Source organism: Mobula hypostoma, chromosome 12 (genome assembly GCF_963921235.1).
Source record: "Mobula hypostoma chromosome 12, sMobHyp1.1, whole genome shotgun sequence".
Taxonomy (NCBI): Eukaryota; Metazoa; Chordata; class Chondrichthyes; order Myliobatiformes; family Myliobatidae; genus Mobula; species Mobula hypostoma.
This window is the reverse complement of record NC_086108.1, coordinates 100304851-100324148: the sequence shown is the minus strand read 5'-3', so window position 1 is coordinate 100324148 and position 19298 is coordinate 100304851.

Sequence of the window (19298 nt, the reverse complement as noted above, 5' to 3'; positions counted from 1 at the left end):
TGACTCAGTTTATCCCTCTGCTAAACTTTAAAATCCAATTCATTTTTTTGAAATACAGTAAAGTGACCCACAGCACATCAACAATGAACTCTTTGTTCACTCATCTTCAAAAACATTAGGCGGATGACTTTGAGATTTCCTTTCGCCAATTATGACAATAAACTCCATCAGTAGGGCAAAGAAGACAGTTTCCTTTTCTTATGCCAGACAGAACGTCTCTTGCCGAAGAATACAACACATCACCACTGTCTCCAAGTTGTCAAACAGAAGCAGGTTTGAAGACCCCCTCTGGCTGTAATGACCATGTTAAAAACATCTCTCTGTTGTCATCAGACGGCTGCCATCACTCAGCCTCAGGAAATGATCACTCACTCAATGAAGCTCCAATGTAATTTGGGGGAGAACAAGATTCTCTTTATAACCGAGATTTCCAATCAGGTCCGGATTGTGATATATACTGCAGAAGTGGCCTTTCAAATTGATTGTGTCTTTGAAAACTCTGATGGTTAGTAGAGATGGGAAAGAAATGTAGTTTATAATCAAAAGTAGAAAGTTACATATGTAGAGATCCATGTTTTTAAAACATCATAAAGTGGATGATTTTTTAAATAGATGAAGAAATGTGATAGAGAAGTTCAAAATACAAACAAAGGGGAGATCATGTGCAAAAGTTTCTCAGTCTGCTTCCTGTACCATCATCCAAGCTGATGAAAAGTAACACTGAACAAACACAGCAGTCAGTCATAAAGTGTACGTGGCATCCAGATACAAGTCACTTTGAGTGCACACTCACATCCTTCCCCTCGGAATGTCTGTTAATTGCTTGTGATGGGAACGGGGGTGGAGGAATGGTTTTTAATTATGTCTGTAAGCCACATTAATAGTCAAGCAGACAGCTGGGTGGGTTACATAAACGCAAACGAAGTGTCAAAGCTGAATGTATGTGTGCATGAAATGATAATATCTGCACAAAATCAATTCAAGACCTCTTTCAAACACAAACAAATATTCCTTGTATGAAATTGCACTTTTGATTTCAAAATTAAATATGCAATACTGGCAGAAATCAGACGAAAATAACCTCGGGTGGTTGATTATCATGTTTACCTGAATCAGTCCTAAATGAAAAGATTTATGTTTCCAGTTTAATTAATACAGCTGGATGGCAGACAAGTGTTTCACCAGGTGAAAGATAAGATTTTGAATGAATGAAGTCTTTCTTTGATCATATCTCTTATGAGAAAAAAAACTTGTATAGTACTGTACAAAAATCTTAGGCACATATATATCTATATGGGGTAAGACCATTGCACAGTACTGTATTTGTCACTGGGGAGCAGAAAGTGAGTTTGTAAATCCGTTGGGAGCAAAGGATGTTGGCAATGACGAGGGTGGGGTATGGGACAAGGAGTGCCAGGTGCAGGGGTGGTACAGATGTAGACACTTCAAGCAAGAACATTTGATTCTGGACTAGTTCCTGAGGATTGGAGGGTGGCTAATGTAACTCCACTTTTTAAAAAAGGGAGAGAGAAACCGGGGAATTATAGACCGGTTAGCCTAACGTCGGTGGTGGGGAAACTGCTGGAGTCAGTTATCAAAGATCTGATAACAGCACATTTGGAAAGCGGTGAAATGATCAGACAAAGTCAGCATGGATTTGTGAAAGGAAAATCATGTCTGACGAATCTCATAGAATTTTTTGAGGATGTAACTAGTAGAGTGGATAGAGGAGAACCAGTGGATGTGGTATATTTGGATTTTCAAAAGGCTTTTGACAAGGTCCCACACAGGAGATTAGTGTGCAAACTTAAAGCACACGGTATTGGGGGTAAGGTATTGGTGTGGGTGGAGAATTGGTTAGCAGACAGGAAGCAAAGAGTGGGAATAAATGGAACCTTTTCAGAATGGCAGGCGGTGACTAGTGGGGTACCGCAAGGCTCAGTGCTGGGACCTCAGTTGTTTACAATATATATTAATGACTTGGATGAGGGAATTAAATGCAGCATTTCCAAGTTTGCGGATGACACGAAGCTGGGTGGCAGTGTTAGCTGTGAGGAGGATGCTAAGAGGATGCAGGGTGACTTGGATAGGTTGGGTGAGTGGGCAAATTCATGGCAGATGCAATTTAATGTGGATAAATGTGAAGTTATCCACTTTGGTGGCAAAAATAGGAAAACAGATTATTATCTGAATGGTGGCCGATTAGGAAAAGGGGAGGTGCAACGAGACCTGGGTGTCATTATACACCAGTCATTGAAAGTGGGCATGCAGGTACAGCAGGCGGTGAAAAAGGCGAATGGTATGCTGGCATTTATAGCGAGAGGATTCGAGTACAGGAGCAGGGAGGTACTACTGCAGTTGTACAAGGTCTTGGTGAGACCACACCTGGAGTATTGTGTGCAGTTTTGGTCCCCTAATCTGAGGAAAGACATCCTTGCCTTAGAGGGAGTACAAAGAAGGTTCACCAGATTGATTCCTGGGATGGCAGGACTTTCATATGAAGAAAGACTGGATGAACTGGGCTTGTGCTCGTTGGAATTTAGAAGATTGAGGGGGGAGCTGATTGAAACATATAAGATCCTAAAGGGATTGGACAGGCTAGATGCAGGAAGATTGTTCCCAATGTTGGGGAAGTCCAGAACGAGGGGCCACAGTTTGAGGATAGAGGGGAAGCCTTTTAGGACCGAGATTAGGAAAAACTTCTTCACGCAGAGAGTGGTGAATCTGTGGAATTCTCTGTCACAGGAAACAGTTGAGGCCAGTTCATTGGCTATATTTAAGAGGGAGTTAGATATGGCCCTTGTGGCTATGGGGGTCAGGGGGTATGGAGGGAAGGCTGGGGCGGGGTTCCGAGTTGGATGATCAGCCATGATCATAATAAATGGTGGTGCAGGCTCGAAGGGCTGAATGGCCTACTCCTGCACCTATTTTCTATGTTTCTATGTTTCTATTCCAAACAATTGGTTTATTGATCATTACAGAATGTCTCTCTGGTGCTTCTCTCTCTCTTCCTCTTTTCTCAACCACAATACCCCTCTCCCTGCCCCCTACCCACTCTCAGTCTACAATAGAGAACCAAATCAGCTTCGGGTTTATCATCACATGAATACATCAGTAAATTTGTTTTTTCTCTGCGCAATACATAAAATTACTACAGTACTGTGCAAAAGTCTTAGGCACGCTAGCGGTAAATATGTGCCTAAGACTTTTGCACAGTACCGTATTCGTATTGTGCCTTTCACATCCCAAGATGACTGACAGCATGCAAAGTCATAGAATTATACAGCTTGGCAACAGGCCCTTCAGCCCAATGGGTCTATGCCACAATATTATCTAACTCAGCTAGTCCTGTTTACATGTATTTTGCTACATATCCTTCTAAACCTTTCCTATCCATGTAGATATCCAAATGGCTTTTAAATGTCATAATTGTACCCGCCTCTACCACTTCCTCTGGCAGCTGGTACATGTATGCACCACCCTCTGTGTTAAAGTGTTGCCCACTTCCAAGGACTCAACAACATATGTTCTCAATATTTATTTGTTTATTTATTACCTTTTCTGTTTGCACAGTGTGCCTTCTCTTTCACACTGGCTGTTGGTCAGTCTTTGTACATAGTTCTTCACTGGTTGCATTATATTTCTCTGTTATACTGTGAGTGCCCACAAGAAAATGAATCTCAGAGTAGGATATGATGACATGTTCAAGTACCTGCATTGGTATTAAATTTACTTTAAATTGTTCCCCTCTCACTTTGAGTCCACTATATGTCCTCTAGTTTTGGATTCCCCTACCATGGGGAAGAGACAGTCACTTATCTATGCCCCTCATGATTTTATAAACTTCTATAATCTCACCCCTTTGTTTTAAGGAAAGAAAGCGCTAGCCTATCCAGTCTCTTCTTTTTCTCAAGCCCTCCGGTCCTGGTAACATCCTGGGTAGCTGTACTTCCTGTGGCCACTTGTAACGTGGGACGAGTGGGAGCCAATTTACTGATTGGAGTCAGAGAGTCAGAGAAAAGTACAGCCCAGAAACAGGCCCTTTGGCCCATCTAGCCCATACCAAACCATTTGAACTGTCTAATCCCATTGACTAGATATTGAACAGATAATCAATGAGGGATAATTATTAACCAGGACATGAACTATGTTCCCTCTAAGCTGTGCGCGTGTGTGCGCGCACACATGTCTTTCAACCAGCGCACAAAGGAAATTAATGTGCGCACAAAAGGTTAGTTACCTAAAATAACGAAATTATACTTATTGAAAATTATCTTTTAGCTAAATGCTTCTGTTAAGTAGTTAGTCGGGTTTTCAAATACCACAATGCACGTCACTAATTTACGTCACCTCACCTTTCCTGTTCCGGTTTGTACAGCTGCATCACGACGGCAGCCATCTTTGGCGGACAGTGTTCATATCGTAAAGTTTACAAAGATCTGTTTCAAATCCTGTAGATAGCTTACTAAGTTTTTATTGAAAAAGATTAGTCAAATGACCCTGTGGCTAAATACTGTCACAAGAAATTGATAAACATCACATACAAAGTAGCTTTACAGGTTTTAAGTGAGGTCTTTGATGAACTGGGTGCCACTGTGAAAGATTCTGCAAAAGAGTGGCCTGACACTGATTGATTCACTTCATTTTGCACGAGGCAAAATTAACAAGATAAGAAAGCAATATCTGGGAGACAACGTTTTGTGGAGTGACAAAGTTATAGTTTTGCTAAGCCAACAACGTGAAGAAAACGTCACAGTGGATATAAGTTCACTGTTGACTTTTATAAATAGTCTTTGTGTTCATTTAGAAGAAAGGTTTCCTGAAGATGAGGTACAAGAATGGTCAACTTTTGATTTCTCCGCAATTGTAGATTGTGACTTTACATTTGGCGATGAACAAGTTAATGCCTTATGTCTAAAATATCATGATTTTCTAGCTGAAAATACTGTAATAGTTAGACAGTTTAATGATTTCAAATTTTCCATGTAAGAAAAAATTAAATCCAAACTGGTTTCAAACTTTGCTCAAATGGTGGCATTTGTACTTCAAAATGAACAGTTTTGTGACCTTGCACAGTTGATGGACATTGGGGGAACCTTTCTTGCGTCTAGTGCGGACTGTGAGCGAGGTTTTAGCCGAGTGAATCAACTCAAAAACAAGCTGAGAAACCGTTTAGGTGAATGTTATTTGGATATGTTAATGAGAATCAAAAGCTATCATTTGGATGTAAGTTCTATTAGTCTAGATAGTGTTTATAAAGAATGGGTAAATGCCAAAGACAGGAGAGGGAAAAAATAACTGAGTGACTTAAATATGTATGTTATTTTGTTGTTATTCTGTGCAGTTTTATGTCAAATATTTTGTAAACCTACATAAACGGTGCCATGTGTGCATTCAGTGTGTACATACATTTGTCACAGGAAAAACATTTGCACAACATAAGATTTTTGCACACACTGACTGCTAAAAATTAGAGGGAACATTGGACATGAAGTATTTGTTTAATAGCAGCATGAGGTATTTTATGAGCAGAGTGGAGAGGTGCAAGTTAATGTCTAAACTGATAATAGCCTCTCCATCACTGCAACACTCCCTCTGTATTGCACTGCACTATCTATTTGCTTTCCTCTTTAGTTTCTGTGAGGGAACTAAGACCCAAATCTTCTAATCTGGGGGGTAAATCTTAGCCGGATTGCAGCCAACTCTGGCACATGGGAATTTTGATTTCCTTACGTTCAGCCACTCCATTCAGAGTCATGCAGAATTCACCCCAAAAGAATGACTGATTTAAAACATCCATCTTCTATGAATCACAAGTTAACCAGATATCTTTTATGAAGATCTCTTCAGGTAAAACATACAATGTGACACCAGCGATAGACTAAAATAACCTTAAACATCAAGTCGAGCCAAGTTTTGCAAATCTTATAGTTTGGAGGCTTCTTTGCATTGAAGATATTTCAATCATCTACAGAATTTTCCAGTAACTTTGTAGTACAGATGATGTAATTTAAAAAAATAATAGAATGCTCCTTCACTTTCTTGGTAGCCGAAACTGCTGAGTTTTATTTCTCTTTAAATTTGGGGTGTCATGGCAGTGTTGCGGTTACCAAAACACTATTACTGTGTCAGCAACCTGGGTGCAATTCTGCTGTTGTCCATAAGTAGTTTGTTCATTCTCCTCATAATTGGGTGGGATTCCTCGGGTGCTCCGGTTTCCTCCCACATTCCAAAGATATGTCCGATAGCGGGTTAATTGATTATTCTCGTCATTGTTACGTGCCGTGTCTTATGACATAGGCATTCGTGGTCTCATGACCATGATTGTTTCTGAAATATTTTTCTACAGAAGTGGTTTGCCATTGTCTTCTTCTGGGCAGTGTCTTTACAAGACAGGTGACCCCAGCCATTATCAATACTATCCAGAGCTTGTCTGCCTGGCGTCAGTGGTCGCATAACCAGGACTTGTGACACGCACTGTCTGCTCATAAGACCACCCACCACCTGATCCCATGGCTTCACGTGACCCTGATCAGGAGGCTAAGCAGATGCTACACCTTGCCCAAAGGTGACCTGCAGTTTAGTGAAGGGGAGGAGTACCTTACACCTCCTTTGGTAGAAACATATCTCCACCCCACCACCCAGGTTAATTGGCCAAAGGGTGAAATTGGGCTGGAAGTATCTCTAAATGAAAACAAAATAATATGGAGAGATTAGGTGTGGATCTAAGGGCTCTCCCACCTCATCATTTATCTCAGTAGGAGCTTGATTTTGTTGACATACTTCCTGAGAGTTTCAGCTTCATTTTAAGAACGTGAGAGCCAGAAGTCACAATGTGTCATTCAGGGTTGCATGCCTGCACCATTACTCAGTGAACATTGAAGGGCAAGGAAGTAACTGGGAGAAAAGTAGGACAAACTAGAACCCGATGTAGCTGAGGCCCTTTGTTAGGGCTGGAAAGGAAGGGGGAAGATGCCGGAAATATCTGTCGACAAAGCCCCTCACCATCCAGACCATAGCATCTTCTCACAGCTACCATAATCCTGGTTAACAGGCAACGGTACTGTAGCAAGGAGGTTAGTGTATCGCTATTAAAGTGCCAGCAACCTGTTCGATTCCACCGCCGTCTGTAAGGTGCTTCCTTCAGCTGCTTGGTTTTCCTCCACATCCAAAACACATATGGCTTGATAGGGTAATTGTTCAATTGCATGCAGTTGGGTTCATTGCGCTGGAAGGGCCTGTATTCTCTAAATAAATAAGACCAGGCAGGAGGTACAAAAGCCTGAACTCCCACTACACCAGGTTCAGGAACATCCATTACCCTTCAGCCTTTCAGTTCTTGAACTAACCAACAAAACCCTAAGCACTACAGTATAGCAACTTTGACTAATTTACATTAAAATGGACATTGTTTTGTTTTTCATTCTATGTTCTTCCTTGTAAAAATGGTGTTTAAATTATATTATTTTTCATGTGAATACTATGCATATGATGCTATGTGCCTGAGATGTTGCTGCATATGTTTGCCGTTGTACCTGTGAATATAACAATAAACTCAGCTTGGACTTTGACACTAATACCATTTAGTGACACCACTGGCCTTGTAAGGGTGTATAAGATCATGAGTGAGGTCGGTAAGGTGAGTGCAGACTGTCTTTTTTCAGGGAAAGGGAATCAAAAACTGAAGTGTAGGTTTAAGGTGAGAGTGAAAAGATTTAGAATAGACCCGAGGGGCAAATTCTTTAAGCAGAGGGTGGTGCAGAAATAAAACAAGCTGCCAAAGGAAGTGGTCGAGGCAGGTGCAGTAATAGCATTTAATAACTTACTGACTTACTTACTGCCTGTTACGCTGCTGGGGTTTAGGACAGCAATGAAGCTCCTCCATCTCTGTCCTTGGCCACTCAGATGTAGAAGGATTCCTCGTTGCTGTTTCTATAACAATTTTGTTTTACCAGTCAGGGTTGATAGCCCTGAGCTGAACCCCCAAACCAGGAGAATCAGTGGACCACTCTTAGTCTGGCCTCTACCTTTTGACATGGGTGACCCTACCAAGAGCCAAAGCAGGAAGCTCTGATTCCAGCCAACACAGCTCTCCGGGTCATTGAGGCACGCAAACCTCCAAACCAGACAAGGTTGTGATCGTCTTGGAGGATTTATACCTTTATAAGTTTATCCCTTAGCTCCAGGCTAATTTATTTATGTTGATATATAGCATACTTTATACTTTATTGTCGCCAAAAAATTGGTACTAGAACGTACAATCATCACAGCGATATTTGATTTTGCACTTGACACTCCCTGGATTACAAATATTAAATAATAAAATACTAAAAATGGTTAAAATTAGTAAATATTAAAAATTTAAATTATAAATCATAAATAGAAAATAGAAAAATGGGAAGTAAGGTAGTGCAAAAAAACCAAGAGGCAGGTCCAGATATTTGGAGGGTACGGCCCAGATCCGGGTCAGGATCCGTTCAGCAGTCTTATCACAGTTGGAAAGAAGCTGTTCCCAAATCTGGCCGCATGGTACAGGCTCTTCCAACTCAGCAAGGCCACACTGCCTAATTAGACCCATGTGACCAATTAACCAACTAACCAGTACATCTTTGCAATGTGGGAGGAAACCAGAGCACCCAGAGGAAATCCACATGGTCTCAGGGAGAACGTACAAATTCCTCACAGAGAGCAGCGGGAACGGATCCCGGGTCACTGGCACTATAATAGTGTTACTAACCACTTCAGTGCACTGCATCACCCTAACTTATCCAATCTCTCCAATTACCAGCACTACAGGGCTCGATCATGAAGAGAGACTGAAAAATAAAGTCTTGTATTCTTCATTTGCCTTCCTAATTGCTTTATGTTCCTCCATGTTCACGTGGACACAATTGTATTTCTATGCTATATTTTCTGTCCTGTTTTACATACTATTTATTCCAAATCACTATAAAATGCACATTGCACATTCAGCTGGAGATGTAACATAAAGATTTTTACTCCTCGTGTATGTGAAAGATGTAAAAAATAAAGTCAATTCAATGTAATTCAATTCATGTTAATTTTCATGGTCCATATACAAGGGGATCCAATATTAACAGATTCCAAATTGTCACCAGACTGGCTTTTCTGTTTTATCCTATCAAAGTGGACGGTCTCATATTTTTCTACTTTGACTATGATGTAGTTCCGCCTTTAAATAAAACTGCAGTGCCTGTGTTTGTCTCAATATGATGTCCACAGATCCCTGAAAGTTGCCTCACAGGTAGATAGTGTAGTTAAGAAAGCTTATGGGGTGCTGGCTTTCATAAGTGGAGGGATAGAGTTTAAGAGTCGCGAGGTAATGATGCAGCTCTATAAAACTCTGGTTAGGCCACACTTGGAGTACTGTGTCCAGTTCTGGTCGCCTCACTAAAGGAAGGATGTGGAAGCATTGGAAAGGGTACAGAGGAGATTTACCAGGATGCTACCTGTTTTAGAGAGTATGGATTATAATCAGAGATTAAGGGAGCTGGGGCTTTATTCTTTGGAGAGGAGGATGATGAGAGGAGACATGACAGAGGTATACAAGATATTAAAAGGAATAGATAGAGTGGATAGCCAGCACCTCTTCCCCAGGGCACCACTGCTCAATACAAGGGGACATGGCTTTAAAGTAAGGGGTGGGAAGTTCAAGGGCGATATTAGAGGAAGCTTTTTCACTCAGAGAATGGTTGGTGCGTGGAATACCCTGCCTGAGTCAGTGGTGGAGGCAGATACACTAGTGAAATTTAAGAGACTACTAGACAGGTATATGGAGGAATTTAAGGTGAGGGGTTATATGGGAGGCAGGGTTTGAAGGTCGGCACAACAATGTGGGCTGAAGGGCCTGTACTGTGCTGTACTATTCTATGTTCTATGTTCTATGAGCTCCAGATGCTTTTGAACTAGTACTGACACTCCAGATAGGTGGTGGAAATTGCACTTGATCAATTGCAAATTGCAATTGCCCTTGCACTTGCTCTCCTGATCAAATACACTTGCATAATTACTTGTATTTCTAGTCCCAGATTAGTACCTGAGGGTAGAAATGATCATCTTAAAAAAAAGAATAGAGCCATTAAAGAGGAACTCCACAATAGGGCCCAAAATTACTGGAGAGTATGAAGAGGCCTCTCAATCACCTGGTAGAAATGACTGAGAGATTTGGAATAGACGGGCATCCCTTTAGAATGGAGATGAGGAGGAATTTCTTTAACCCGAGAGTGGTGAAGCTGTGGAATTCATTGCCACAGATGGCTGTGGGAACTAAATCATTAGGTATATTTAAAGTGCATAAAGGTTACAGGGAGGAGGCAGGAAATTGGGGTTAAGAGAGACAATAAATCAGCCATGAAACAATGGGGGAGTCAATGGGATGAACAGCCTAATTATGTCTTGTGGTCCCATGGTCTTTATACCCTTTCTCTATCTCTCCCTGAAGCTTTTTTGCCTTTTCCTTGCGGCCCACATTGCCCACCAGCTTTGCATCATCAAGAAACGTAGATATGTTATCTTTGATTCCATTATGAGGGAAACAAGTATAAGATATCTAAGTTTTCTGACATATCGAGGAGGACCAAGGATCATCTCTATTCACCAGCTACATTCATATGTAGTAAGAATTCGCTGTGGTGTGTTGGTGCAACATGCAACCAATTATGAAGAATAAAGAATTTGAAGTCAGAAGTAAGGACGTGGAATAAAATGTGTAGAAATGCATAAATATCACCATGTATCTACAATGTGAACAGTATTACAAATAGACATTCAAACTGTTTACAGTGGTAGTACAATCACTTATCGTTGAGAATGATATTCTCCTAAGAAGTTATTCCCTTAATGAAGAATTCCAAAGCTTGACTGTGTTTCAAGTGGGGAGGCTGATGCATAGGCTGATGCATGGGCAGCCACCTCACAGTCTTTGACAGATCAGAGTCACGGTCCCATGGCATGGCATCCAATACGACTGGAGAAAGCCTTCACTGCCGTAACTATCCCCTGCCTTCACTGCCATTGTGATGCGTCATAATCTTCCACCAGTTCCACCGTTGAGGTCTTGGTTGGATCGCTCGTTGGCTGGAATCTCCACCTTGACCAAACTGCAATGGGTGACCCATAAAAGGAGCTAAGCTGCAGATGATATCACTCTCAGATTATAGATAGAGGGGGTTTGAGGGCTAAATAGAATGGTTGATCAAATTAACCTTCCAGGGTAAGAAACTTCTAAAATGGTGTGAAGTTTCAGCACTTTACAGAAGGAAGATTTTGGAAAAGGGAGTTTGGGCAGGAGGTAGTGTCTGCAATAAATTTTCCTGCCGGTTTCTTTGTCCTGGACACATGCCAGTCCTGCAGTGATGGTAAGCTGCATCTTTTCTGCTGCCATGGCAGTTTGCTGTTGTTTTCCTATATTGGAGATTTCTGACTGTCAAACAGCCATTAAGTGATACCAGGTTAGAACCCCAATGTCATGCTTGCTACATTCCTACAACCCATCAAATTCTTCAACCAAGGATATTTTGTTTTTGCACTGATATCTTGCTTCATGCAGCCTTTCTTTCTTCACTACCTCACAAAATTTATGTAGAACTGCCAGCAAGTTTCAGACCATAAGATCACAGGAGCAGAATTGGGCCATTCGGCCCATCAATTCTGCTCCATCATTTCATCATGGCCAATCTGTTATCCCTCTGAACCATAATCTCCTGCCTTCTCGCTTTCTCTCCGTGACCTTTGATGTCCTCACTAATTAAAAACCTATCACTTCTGCTTTAAATATATCCAATGACTTGGCCTCCACTGTTGTCTATAACAATGAATTCCACAGATTCATGATCCTCGGCCTCAAAAACTTCCTTCTCATCTCTGTTCTAAAGGGACAGCCTTGTATGCTAAGGCTGTGCCAAGCAATCCTAGACTCCCCAAGGACAGCAAACATCTTGTCCACATCCACTCTATCTAGGCCTTTCAACATTGGAAAGGCTTCAGTGAGATCCTCCCCTCATTCTTCTAAACTCCAGCGAGTAAAGGCCCAGAGCCATCAAACGCTCCTCATTAGTTAACCATTTCATTCCTGTGGGTTAATTCTCATGAACCTCCTTTGTGCCCTCTCTGTTGTTCCTGTACCTGGCCATGCTGTGCATATGATAATAAACTGGACTTGACTTCGCACTGAATGGGGGAGTTTGAATCCTTGGGTTAGTGAGTGTGGGCTTCGTATGTTGGCACTGGAAGCGTGGCGTATTCGTGGGCTTCCCCCAGCACAATTCTCGGACTGTTTTGGTCATTGACGCAGAACCACCCACTTCACTGTATGTTTCGATGTCCATGTGACAAATACAGTAAAGCTAATCTTTTTACAAGCTCTATATACACCGTGTAACTTTCAAGGATTGTGTTTTGAAACTTCATTGCAAGTTACAGTACAACCTATAGGCCTCAGTCCATAACTTTGATGGCACGGAATACCGCGAGGTACAGTATTTGGCGGACCCGTGCTGCAATTCCAGCGCTCTCCGGTAGAAGGCGCAAGGTTCCCGACAATTCTCTGTGAGCGCTGGAGATGGTGGGAATTGTCATTGATATTGAAGAAGTCTGAAGGAACACTTTGTGTAACGGCAAGTAAGTGGCATGTTTGAAAATTAGCCTCTCGCATAAAAAAAAACATGTTTTGGCGAGAAGCAAGTACACCAACTATGATTATTTAGAAAATGAGTATGAAAGATCTTAGATCTGTTTCATATATAGAACTAATCGCAGATGTGGGTCTATTGATAATCAAAAGGACGGAGACAACTGCAGAAATCGGAGACAAAATTGTTGTTCTGTGTTTCGAATCGTCATGTGTGTTTGTGTTTGTGTTTGTGTGTGTGAATGTGATGTACGCCCGTATCCCTTGGGTCTATTTCGTGTTGGGTCGATGTTACGATGCGCGGCGCAATTTGGCGTGGAACACATCGGAATCAGGAGACTGGGAGGTGGGGGAGGATAGGAAAACATTTGTCCAGTTCATTGAGAGAGGGGAGATTTGGTGCGAACTCTGGTTAATAAACTGAGTCTATCTTTGTTTTCAGAATTAATGACGCGGTTAAGTCGGCCTCTAGTAGCCTGCAACTGTAAATAAAGGACATCAGGCAGTCACTTTCTTAAGAACAGGTTGAAGAAACACTGTTGTGTGAAATATGTAGCTAATTAAACCTATTGGCGTAAGAAACTAATAAAGTACATGCGCTCGCTAGATTCCTTATACTAATGAATCTGAACTAATTTACTTTGACTGATGAATTTTCTCTTAGCAGTGGGGTAGAATAATTATGAAATTTATCACAGGACAGCTCATTAGATTCTACCTGCTTCATATCGCGGCATTGAGAGCTCGCGTGTAGCTCCAGTAACGTGGACCTTAATCAAGTGCGCTGTGAAGAGGACGTTAAACCACTCGCGAATAATGGGTGGGTGCCTTTGGTAACTCTTTTCGCTGGGGGATTTCCATTCTCCTCAATATACTTTTCCTCGATCATATTACACAGAGAAAAAAGGCAATATTTCTTAGCCATTTACCAAAAGCTCATTAAAGAACAAACAAAGGGGGGCTCCTCCGGGGCTCCGGTGCAACGCCGTCCATATTTCTCTCTTGTTCTAATAGTTGGAACAAATTAATTATTCCATTGTGAAAACGGTATTATTCACATCATTCATTTGGATGAATAGGTTGGGAAGTCGGCTCTGGGTGGAATTTGAGCAGAAATTAGAAAAGGGAACAATCTGTGTGTCAGCGGGGAAGAGAGGAAACAATAGTTCATTAATAGCGAGGAACTGCAATCGAGGCTTGAAATAAAAACGAGTTTCAACACCTGAGGTTTTTTTTTTGCTTGGGAGGGTGAGGGGGGCGTTCTCTGCTTTGTTGCGCGTCCCAGTCTTGTTAAGGTGTTGGGGGGGGGGGCGGTGGACTCTTAATAACTAAGCTGTAATATCGTAGAATTTATGTTATATATCTTCGAATATTAACGCTTATGAAGGGGGTGCATAGTTCTCATTGAAGCCTATGCAAGGCCTGAGTTGACTGGACTTAGAAAGGATTTTCCTCCGAATTCAAGGATCTCCCTTTAGCACAGAGATGAGGTGGAATTTCTTGAAGGGAGGAATTCATTGCTACGGACGAGTGTAGAGGCCAAAGCATTGGAGTATATTTATAGCGAAGGGTGATAGGTTCTTGATGGGTAAGGGTTCTGGGGAGAAGGCAAGAGAATATGTTTCATGAAGGATAATAGATCAGCCAGCATAGAATAGCGGAACAGACTTGATTGGCCGAATGGACGTACTCTGTTCCTATGCCTTACGGTCTTATTGTCTTAAAGTCTTATCACTATATTCCTCTTTCCCCTGCCTTTATCTGCGGGTATTGCATTCATTAACACTTGGACTTTATTTCTGGGAAATGCGCGTCAGTTGGGAAACAATCCCCGAACCAGCATAAAACATGCCAGAATCCTGGGATCATTACCACACGTTGTCTGTCATTAGTACGCTCGTTAACCCTGTCAATCTGAAAACCAGAATAACTGCGGTTCACGGTTGTTATAGGAATGAAAAGCAGGGTCACTTTGCAGCGAGGCCACTCTGTTGCATAATAAGCCATCACTCCGTCGGACTCCCTGTGTAAATCTTTTTTTTGCAAATCGGTAGCATCCACTGATGTCAATCAGTCTCACTGGTCCATGAACAGCCCCTGATGGGGTAATGGCTGAACTGTGAGCGATTACCGCGTTTCCGCCATAAATCTCAAACTCTCCACGTGGATTTTCACAGTGCCATTAAAGTTATATTTACCTTGTCATGAATTATAGTCAATAACTCACCCGGGATGCACGCGGCGATCACTTCACAAAGCTAGGAGCTGTGCTCTGTTTTACGGCCACCATTTTCACGGGATCACTTCACTGATTGAAAGACTGTCTATTTGTGGGCGACTGGACCCCTAACCGGCAATAGCCAGATTATATAACGGTTAACCTTCTCATAATTGGCCGTAACAAGGTGCGTCCAATCCTACTGGAAGAGCCCGCATTCTCATGAACATATCTGGAATTAGAATCAGAATCAGGTTTATTATCACTGGCATGTGACGTGAAATTTGTTAACTTAGCAGCAGCAGTTCAATGCAATACATAATCTAGCTGAGAAAAAGTAATAAAAAATAAATAAAATAATAATAAACAAACATGCAAATCAATTATGTATATTGAGTAGATTTTTTAAAACGTGCGAAAACAGAAATACTGGATATTTAAAAAAAAGTGAGGTAGTGTCCAAAGGTTCAATGTCCATTTAGGATCTGAAATGTCATCGATGACAATTATCATAAATTGACGATTCAGCGTCCCTGCCGCATTAAACTTATTTTGGGATGGCACTGGTTGTTCACATGAATTGTCCGATAACGTCACGCGAAGGACGTGCGTTCATTAAAACTTCCTAAAGTGTAAAAAAAAGATAATTTTCACACATGCGAGATGATTTACTTCGTCAATGAACTTCAGAAAACGGCGCTGGTGGGGGGAAAAAGATGATTCCAAACACTCATATTTAAAATCAGTTTCGCTAATGCTTTGGAGGCTTCGGTTATGTCAGCGAGCGGGACTTTAAAAAGCGGTGATGTAATGTGACCTAATACTGTAGAGTAATGAGCAATTAACATTTGAAACAATGGACGTGTGCTGATGCTTTTAGAATCCGGGATGCAGTACTTCACCAGTTCGGAGGGCAGAGAGGTCCGATTGTGTGTCTGAGGTGCAAAGATAATAAGTAGCCATTGACTGATCTGGTGCATTATATAACATAAAAGCTCGGGTAAACTAGTATGTAATTATACTAAAATTATATCAAAAGAAGAGCAATTTCATATAAGGTCGTGAGCATTCCAGCAGCAGAAACATATTCATTCAAAATGAATATTTCCAACAACAAAAATTAAATAATAACTAACTTAATAATTGTACTTTGAAAGTGTGTAAAAAATCTACAGCAGCTCTACTTGTGTTAGAAAGTGGACACTGGAGGTTTATTTTAATAGTTCAATTTAATTTCAGGGAATGTATACGGTATACGACCTGAAATTCTTACTCTTCGCAGACCTCCACACAACAGAAAAAAAAGAATGGATGACAGAAATATTAGAACCCCACAGCCCCTCCCCTCCCACGCACAAGCAGCAACATAAAACATCGCCCCTCCCCCACTTGCTCCAGCAAAAGCACCAAACCCCCCCCCCCCACCAACACTCACACAAACTGCTGGAGGAACTCATAATGTCAGACAGCATCTATGGAGGAAAATAACTAGTTGATGTTTTGGGCTAAGACCCCTTATCAAGTCCTGATGAAGGTTCTCATCCCAAACAATCAAATGATTGTTTATTCCCCTCCATAGATGCTGCCTGAACTATTGTGTTCCTCCAGGATGTGTGTGTGTGTGATGCTCAAAGCTTTCAGCATGTGCAGAATCTCTTGAATTTGGTGTTTTGTAAGTATCTGTAATCAATGTAATGAGAAGATTAGGTAATTTCCATAGAAGAACCCACTACTTATTTTATATGTTCACTTTTTCCTTGCAATAGTGTGCACTTCTACCAACAAAGTAATCAGAATCAGAATCAGGTTTATTATCATCAGCATGTGTTGTGAAATTTGTTAACTTAGCAGCAGCAGTTCAATACAATACATAATCTAGCAGAGAGAGAAGTCAATCAATCAATTACAATATATGTATATTGAGTAGATTAAAAATCATGCAGAAACAGAAATAATATATATTTAAAAAGTGAGGTAGTGTTAATGGGTTCAATGTCCATCTAGGAATTGGATGGCAGGAGAAAGAAGTTGTTCCTGAATTGCTGAATGTGTGCCTTCCAGCTTCTGTACCTCCTATCCAATGGTAACATTGAGAAAAGGGCATGCCTTAAGATTAAATAAGATTAGCTTTATTTATCATGTGTACACCAAAACATACAGTGAAACATGTCATTTTGCATCAAATCATATCAGCTAAGATTGTGCTGCCACACTTCTGCAACCAACACAGTATTTCCACAAATAGCTCATTGGTTCTCCATACCAGATGTAAAGTATGTGCATTCCGTCATTGAGCTGCGGAGCATTATTAATTTGTTTGCATTAAAGATGTGTATTTAATATGCATCCATTTTAGTATAATTTTCTCAAAACCATCACCCCTACTGGGGCATAGGGCACTGACAGCAGCTCGCCAGTGTCCTGTCCCAGGCCAGTCTTCTAAGTTGTCCCCAGATGTAACTCATCCTCAAAAAATCCTTCTTCTCCCATGAATGAGGTCTTTGGAGCTTCTGTTGACATTTTTATGGCACTGGATTTTTATGGTATGGGGTTGCAGCCAGACCTAGGACTGGCCATCCATAGTGAAGTCTTTTAGTATAAAACTGCACTGAAAAATGTCAAGTATTGTTGTATACAACAATATTTTTCTTAATGATATACAGTATTTTGGATTGTGTTTTCAGTTCCAATGTCCAACAATAAATGTCCCATGATGGGATAAGAATCTACTGTTACTAGTAGTTGTAAGTGCCCTGCAGTGTATTGGCCATACAAGTAACATTGACTTAGATTGACAAGGTGGTTTCAACAGGCTTATAATGGGAAAGTCAACACAATAGTGTATGAGGAGTTTATCTTCTGAGGTTAGTATTAACCTAAGCCTGGTTTATTTGGTAACCTTCTCACCTCTGTATCAGAAAGTAATGGGTTCAAGCCTCACTCAGGTCCCTTGAGTCTGAACATATACACCAACATCCCCAGTGTTCAGTTGATGCAATACAATGCTGCTGGGGACTTTTGTTTTCAATATGGTGGACTACATAAGGCCTTTTCAGCCGAATATATCAAAGCCCATCAATTTCTCTAACTTCTGGTAATTTCTTCCCCCTCCCTCTTCCCTTTTATTACATTCCCCATTCTGTATCTCACCCATTCTCTTCCCTGCTTTTGCCCATCTCTCCTTCTGATGTCCTTCCTCCTTCCCTTTCTCCCGTGGTGCCACATTGTCAGGCAGTATTGGTTCCTGCATTTCCTGAAACAATGATGCCACTTCAAAAATATCACATTAGCTGCAGAAATATTTTCAGAGCCAACAGGGGCACCACCGACAGGGTAGAGAATCATGGTCTGAACAGAGACTTGGAGTCACTTGGAGTACTGCGTCCAGTTCTAGTTGCCTCACTATAGGAAGGATGTGGAATCATTGGAAACGGTACAGAGGAGATTTACCAGGATGCTGCCTGATTTAGAGAGTATGGATTATGATCAGAGATTAAGGGAGCTAGGGCTTTACTCTTTGGAGAGAAGGAGGATGAGGGGAGACATGATAGAGGTATACAAGATATTAAGAGGAATAGGTAGAGTGGATAGCCAGCGCCTCTTCCCTGGGGCACCACTGCTCAATACAAGAGGACATGGCTTTAAGGTAAGGGATGGGATGTTCAAGGGGATATTAGAGGAAGGTTTTTTTACTCAGAGAGTGGCTGGTGCGTGGAATGCACTGCCTGAGTCAGTGGTGGAGGCAGATACACTAGTGGAGTTTAAGAGACTACTAGACAGATATATGGAGGAATTTAAGGTGGGGGGTTATATGGGAGGCAGGGTTTGAGGGTCGGCGCAATATTATGGGCCGAAGGGCCTGTAATGTGCGGTACTATTCTATGTTCTGTGTTCTATTTGTCCTCAGGCAGCTCCAAGAGAAATGTAGGGAACAGAACAAGGGATTGTACGTGACGTTTGTCCAGCTTACCAAAGCGTTGGACACTGTGAGCAAGGAAGGTCTGTGGCAAATCATGGAACGACTGGAATGCCCCCCAAAGTTCCTCAGCATGGTCATCCAGCTACATGAAGATCAGCGTGGCCAAGTCAGACACAACAACGACCTCTCAGAACCCTTCCCAATAGGCAACAGAGTAAAGCAAGGCTGCGACCTCGCACCGACTTTCCTCACCATCTTTTTCAGCATGATGCTCGAAAGGGCCACAGAAGACCTTGATGCCGAGGATGGTGTTTACATCCGATACCGCACCGATGGCAGCCTGTTCAACCTGAGGTGATTACAGTCCCACATCAAGACACTGGAGCAACTCATCCGAGAGCTACTCTTCGCCGACGATGCTGCCTTTGTTGCCCAGAGCCAGCCCCGCAGCGTTTAACATCCTGCTTCACAGAGGCTGCCGAGCTCTTCGGACTGGAAGTCAGCTTGAAGAA